Source organism: Macadamia integrifolia, chromosome 7 (assembly GCF_013358625.1).
Source record: "Macadamia integrifolia cultivar HAES 741 chromosome 7, SCU_Mint_v3, whole genome shotgun sequence".
Lineage (NCBI taxonomy): Eukaryota > Viridiplantae > Streptophyta > Magnoliopsida > Proteales > Proteaceae > Macadamia > Macadamia integrifolia.
The window spans coordinates 19,415,392-19,422,851 of record NC_056563.1 but is presented as its reverse complement, the minus strand read 5'-3'; the positions used below and the strand labels follow the sequence as shown (position 1 = coordinate 19,422,851).

Below are 7,460 nucleotides of genomic sequence, written 5' to 3'. Positions count from 1 at the left end.
GCGGGGGGGTGGGGATGGAATACTTCAAACAAATACTAGTCTAGAGTCAACAAATCCATTTTTTCATTTATTTTGAAATTTCTTTTTTACTTTATTTCCTGCTTTAGCAAGAATATATTTTACTCTAAACTTTATCACATCTATTGCTTTCTTTATTAAAAAAATTACTGTGGGATCACAGCTTAATTGCTTTTTGAAGTATTGATTGCATCCACTTGAGAAAGTCTTTTTCATTTTTTTTTTTTTTAAAGATATTTTATTATAAAATGTTTTTACAGAAGGTGAACTTATAAAATATATCTGCAGGCTCCCAAGTGGTCATGGGTTCGATCTTACTATGCTGACCTTGTGCATAAGGCATCGATTCCTCATCCCTCCCTTTCTGTACCTGTAGTTAAATTGATCACTTAGATAGGATAGAACGAAAAAAATCTTACAAAATACTTGTTAAGGAAATTATGGTCGTTGAGGGCATGGTTTAAAATATCTTCGATATCGATACGATACCTTCTGATATGCTTCTTAAATTTAGTCGATCGATATCGATATTTTAATCCTCAATTTTTAGCATATCTTAGCGTATTCCCGATACAATATGATATCCTCCGATGCCTACACAGGTTGTAGCAAGATCTAACGCAGGAACCTGCCTTCATGAGGAATGGAGTCTTATAGGATGTTTAAAAAAAAAAAAAAAAAAAAAAAAAAAAAGAAGAAGAAGACGAAAAAAAAACCAGGCAGTTGTGCTTGCAGATAATTTGTTTTAATGTATGCTTATGGAATCATGATTTTAGGCATCGATATTGGTCGATTCGTATACTGATATCTAACCAATACACATCAAGAAGGTGTTCTTCCTTGCAATTTCAACTAATTCAGATCTAATATTGTTTGATCTGTATCAGTATGTCTTGTTATCAATGACGATCGATAACTATATCAATACCATGCACTAAAACCCTCGTTGGGATAGATTTAAGAAAGAAAAATCCCACTACCAATCCTAGTTAACAATTCAGCCAAATAATTCATGAATTATTCGGCCAAACCGAATTTTTCTGAATTAAATCAAAAATTCTGACCGAATCCGAATTAAAAATAAAATTCAGTAAAAAACGTGCTTTTTACTAATTTGAATTTAAAACTCGAATAATTCGGGCCGAACCGAATTATTCGGTCCACTTAAACAGTATTTAAAAAAAAAAATCATAAATGAAACCCACGGTACCCACCACCGAAATAGTTTTTTTTTTTTTTTTTCATCTTCTTCTCCCCCAAATTTCCACCTCCTTCTTCCCATATTTTTTCTCCACCTAATTCTTCTGTAACAATCGTACGAATCTACTCTTTGTTTCATTTTTTTTCTCATAACTTCATCAGTTCATCCTAAGATAAGGGAGATATCAAGCCTTGGTGGATAATTTGAGGTTCCGGGGGACCAGGACAGATTCATATTGCCATATCAATCAATCTTCTTTTATATTGTTGCTTTAATTTTGAAAAATTAGTGCGTCTTAGTGCAATATGGGTCTTGTGAACCCAAGCAAAAGGATAGTGAAATTTTTTTGTGGTCAATTTATTTATTTTTTTTATTGTAATTGTAATCTTGCTTTCACTGTTTTGGGGCCTAATCTATTTCATGAGTAGAAATTGGATTACAATAACCATTGCTTCCATCGCTCAATGACAATTTTTTCATAGTTTTTTACTTTATTGTATAAAGTAATTTGCTCTTTCTAAGTATAAAAATCAAGTTAATAACTTGATAAATAAAAAAATATACAATAAACTATAAAAATAATATCCGTATTTTTTGCCCGACTTTTTTTTTTAATTGAATAATTCTCGAATCCGAATCTGACTCCGATTTTTATTTTGTCCACTTTTTTGACATTTTTTTGACTGAATCCTTAAATTAACCAATTGAATTATTTCGAATAATTCTCCATCCGAATAATTCCTGAATCCAAATTTGCTAACTATGACTGATACAACCAAAAGATTGGCAGGCAAGATAAGCCTTGCAAAAATCAAAAGCATCTCTAAAAAGAGTGGGCCAATAGAATCTGCATTGGAGAACCTTTGTGGCAGTCTTCTTAGGTCCAAAGTGTCCACCCTATACATGATCATGAAAAAAAGATAAGAGTGAGTGTTGCTCATGATCAGACACACAACGTCTAATAATTTGGTCAGGGCAAACTTTAAAAAGATAAGGGTCATCCTAAAAGAAATGCATAACTTGGAAAAGGAATCGATACCTATCTTGAGTGGACCAGTGATCCAGAGTCACACCTGAAATTAAAAGTTGACAATATCAGTAAACCATAGTTCACTGGACACTACAAGTAACTGTTCCTCTAAAAAGTTCTCATTGACTAGAGAATCAATAGTCAAGGAATTGGGAAGGCGAGATAAATGGTCTGCAATAAGGTTTTCAATGCCTTTCTTATCCCTAATTTCCAAATCAAACTCTTACAAAAGTAAAACCCACCTAATGAGATGGTCTTTGGCATCCTTCTTCTGAACTAGGTATCTAAGAGCAGAATGATCAGTATATACCACCACATGTGAACTAACTAAGTAAGACCGAAATTTTTTTAATGCAAACACAACTGCTAAATTTTTTTTTCAGTGGTTATATAGTTGAGTTGTGCATCATTTAGGGTCCTACTAGCATAGTAAATTACAGTGGGCATCTTATTAATCCTTTGACCTAAAATCGCTCCTACGATGAAATCTGAAGCATCACATATCAGTTTAAAAAGTTCAATCCAAACAGGTGGTTGAACAATGTATGCATTGATCAACTCCTTCTTAAGTTGCTTGAAGGATTCTAGACACTTTTAGAAAACTAAAAAGTTTAATCTTTGGCAAGTAGTGAAGTGAGAGGTCGGGCTAACTGACTAAAGTTCTTAATAAACCTTCTGTGGAAGCTAGCATGCCCTAGAAAAGATCGGATGTCTTTAACAGATTGAGGAGGTGGTAAATTATCAATTAAATCCACTTTGGCTCTATCTACCTTAATTCCCTCATTGGATATTATATGGCCCAAAATAATACCAGATTTAACCATAAAATGGCATTTCTCCTAATCCAAAATCAAATTCTTAGATATACACTTTTGCAAAACTAGTGAAAGATGATGAAGACACTCAGAATAGGAATTCCCATAAATTGAAAAGTCATCCATAAATACTTCTAAGAATTTTTTGACCATGTTAGAAAAGATGCTCATCATGTATCATTGGAACGTAGCAAGTATATTGCAATGCCTAAAGGGCATATGCTTATAAGCAAATGTTCCATATGGGTATGTAAAAGTGGTCTTATGTTGGTCCTCTAAAGCAATTGGGATCTGGTTATAGCCAGAATATCCATCAAGAAAACAATAATATTCATATCCAGCTAACCTCTCTAACATCTGGTCAATGAATGGTAATAGGAAGTGGTCCTTCTAGGTTGCCACATTAAATCTCATGTAGTCTATGCACACTCTCCACCCTAATTGAACACGGATTGGAATCAGTTCGTTATTGGCATTACGAACTACAGTAACACCAGACTTCTTGGGCACTACATGAACTGGGCTTACCCATTGGCTGTTAGAAATAGGATAAATTATTCCATGATCCAAGCACTTTAGGATCTCTTTCTTAATGGCTTCCATCATCACAGGGTTAGCTCTTTTTTGAGATTCCGTGGATGGTTTGGAATCCTCCATTAGATGTATATGATATTACATAATAGAAGAGCTTATACCCTTGATATCAGCCATGGTCCAACCTAGGGCTTCCTTATTGTCTTTTAATACTTTAAATACTCCTCTTTCTAGCTACAAGTCAAATTTGAAGAAATTATCACAGGAAGAGTCTAGTCAGGCCCCACGAAAGCGTACCTCAAATTAGATGGCAACTCCTTAAAATCTAGCTTAGGGGCTCAACTATGGAAGGTTTGGGAATGGAATTGGAAAGGGATCCTAAGGGCTCCATAGTTGTGTGAAGACTCAAGACTTCAGAAAAGAAATTTTCGCTAACATCTTCTAACTCATCCATACACTTTTGGAATTTTGAATCAAAATCAATATCAAAGTTGGTAATTAAATCATCAGAAAATCTAGAAAATCCTCAAGCATATTGATCTCTTCTTCTATATGTGGTTGCTTGCCTATCCTAAACATGTTAAACTCAACAGTTTGGTTGCCAAAAGATAACCTTAGGAAACCATTCCGATAATTTATTAATGCATTAGTGGTAGCTAAGAATGGTCTTCCTAGAATTATTGGGATCTTATCTTGGTTAAGAAGGGTTAAGTATCTAACACAATAAAATCAATAGGAAAAATAAATTCTCCCATCTTTAGTAAGACATCCTCAACCATCCCTTTAGGAATCTTAACAGACCTATCTGCCAACTGAAGAGTAGTTCTAGTGGCTTTCAATTCTCTCAATCCTAGTTGCTTGTACACATGGTAAGGTAAAAGATTCACAATTGCACCAAGGTCAAGTAAGGTCCTATGACACAAGCTATGGTAGGGCTCCCTAGATCCTTATACTTGGCTGCTATAGGCTGAGTAATTATGGAACTAATGTTACCTACCAAGAACGCCTTTTGGGCACATTAGTGATACGTTTGTGAGTACACAAATCTTTCAGTACCTTCGTATAGGTGGAGATTTGGGATATGGTATCCAAAAGTGGGATGTTCACTTCTACCTTTTTGAATACTTTTAAAATCTTATCCATGGAAGCAGTCTTCTTTTTGTTTATCAACCGATTAGGAAAGGGGACAGGAGGAACATAAGGACTGGTAGGGATTTGCCCTTTTTCAGAAGAATCATTTTGGTTTCTTCAACCAAATCATCTTTAGTTTTAGAAGAATCTTTAGGTTCATCAGACGAACCTGGAACAAGAAGCATACTTGTGTCCTCAACTGAAGGAGACTTAACAGGAGTAATCGATGAGGAAGATTTAGGAACACTCTGTTAGTACTCTTTACCACTCCTAAGGGTATAAACAACATTACATTGATCAGAGAGCCCTTATTGGGTCTAACCTTGTACTATATTTATTGGTGAATTAGTTGGTGCTTATGAACTAACAGGTTGATGATGCCTAGGGTTAGGCTCTGATTGACTGGTAAAGTTTCCTTCTTCCTCTCATAAATAATTGAGACAACTTGGGTGAGTTCTCTCATAATATTTTGATGGCTTGTCATGAGGTGGGCCATATATTTTTTTAAGTCACTTATTCTACTTGCCTCTCCAGTGTTGGTAAACCCAAGGGGTTGCTGATAGGATGATAGGAGAGGGGCCATAGGAAAACTAGCCTGAGGTCCTACATTTGGCCTAGGAAGAGTATTTTGAAAAAAATATTATTGTCCAAAGGGAGGCCTTTGGGGTCCAGGTTGACCTTAATTATGGAAATTGGAAGGCCTTGCTTGGTTGCTTTAGTTCCAGGAGAAATTTTAGTGATTTCTCTATCTTGTATTGTAAGTGTTACTCTATGGATTATTCTGATATAAGACATTCACACTTTCATTGGAAGTGCCCCCAGTGGTATTGGGGCATTCTTCTATAACATGCACAGGGGACTAGCACCAAGCACACATCTTAACCAAATTGATTGATGATGGCTCTCTAAGAACAGTAGCCTCAATCCTCTTGATTAGGCTATCCAAATGGGCTTCCTTGGCTACTATCCCATCCACAAAATATCCTTTCCCTCCTATGGTTCTTTCACTTTCTTAGGTGGATTTCCACTCATGGGTTTTGCATCTAAGTCAAGTAAGAATTTTCATGCCTTTCCTTCATCTGTAAAGGATGTGAATCCCTCAGGGCACATAGACTCTACCATTTGTTTAGTTGGGTAATCAACCTTTATAAATTATTTCACATAAATGCCATTATTCTAGGCCATGGTGAGGGCATTCTTGGAGTAGTCCTTGAATCTCTCCATAAGTTTGGAAAATGACTCATTAGGTTTTTGCTTAAACTAAAGGATATCACTTCGAAGCTTATTGGTCTTGTGAGTTGGGAAAAACTTCTTGAGGAAGGCAAATGTGAATTTCTCCCTTGTGATTATGAAATTTGTGGGTAACCCATACAACCACTTCTTAGCTTGGTCTTCAATGCAAACGTGATGAACCTAAGCTTAACAGCAACATTAGAAAGTTGTTGGATATTAATTAGAATACATACCTCTTCAAATTCCCTTAGAAATAGGTATGTATCCTCAAAGGTCAGCCCATGAAAGTGGGGCAAAATAGTGATGTATTGGGATTTAAGCTTAAAATTATAGCCCTGAGCTTGTGATAGAACTATGCAGGAAGGTTGGGTTGCTCTAGCAGGGTAGAACTATCTTTTAGAGATTTTGCTGGAGGATTCTGCTGTTGGTCTCCTAAATTGAAGGGTTTTAAAGAGAGCAAACGTATAGGGTCACTACTTATTAGATCTCTTCTTTCTAATCGATTCTTAGTATTACGTACCCACCTAACACTCATGCAATAGTAAACTACCCACAACTAGAGTAAGACAAGCACAAAAAATGGAAAGAAAAACTTTAAAATTTTTTTTTTTTTTTTGGCTTTTTCAAATCTTACCGACAAGGATCCAGGGTTGTTTAATTCAATTCCTGAGGTACTGCTACAGGGTGAAACCTGTCTTTATCATGCTGTGAGGTTAGGTGACCTCCACCGATACAACTATTATTGTAAGTTGTTCTTCTCAGGAATTCAATAGAAAAAAAATAAAAATAAAAAAAAGTAAACAAAGCACTTCGATTTACCAAAAGAAAGTAAAAAATAATATGGAACTATCTCCTTAGCAACGGCGCCAAAAACTTGTTTGAAATTTAAAAGTAACTGCAAACTTACGGATCAATGTAGCTAACGGGTTGAACACAGGGGTGTGAGGGTACCGACCGGAGATGGATGGGCTATGCATCCTAGTCCTCTCTCCTCTCTCTCTCTCTCTCTTCACCTTCATGGTGAGGGGGAGGGGTTCAAGTCATTTGTGCTTCACTTGCGGGCCCCACAAGAGTTACGTGGAGCCCTATTTTGTAAGAGTGTGAAATTCATCATTGGAGATGGTGGTTTTGATGATGGTCCAACTAGGGGATTGGGATCATGCAAATGGGGTTTGGAGTCACCACCTAGGGTTATGGGCCGAGGACTTAGGGGTGGGCCCAATTCCTGAGAAAAGGGCCCGAAATTTGATCTGGTCTAGAGATTTGGGGTAAGTGTCAGGTTACAGAGTTGGGAAGGTGTTACGTACCCAATCTGCTCGGTTCAACCGGTCTTCTTGCTAGAATCTTGAGAACGAACATTTTCCACAATTATTACTATTCCACATGTATGGCTAAATTATCACATATATATACATTAATTGAATTCAATCTACTATATATACTAAGATAAGGTCTATTTAAAGTCTACATTATGATAAGTTGGTTGAGAAATTATACC

At 36.1% G+C, this 7,460-nt stretch overlaps 1 non-coding gene across 1 annotated transcript; it reads left to right on the top strand.

Moving 5' to 3' along the window:
- The first annotated feature begins 5,907 nt into the window (after window positions 1-5,907).
- On the top strand, window positions 5,908-6,013 carry LOC122085329. Its single transcript, XR_006142102.1, has one exon. It is a non-coding gene; the product is annotated as a small nucleolar RNA R71 (small nucleolar RNA).
- Window positions 6,014-7,460: the final 1,447 nt, after the last annotated feature.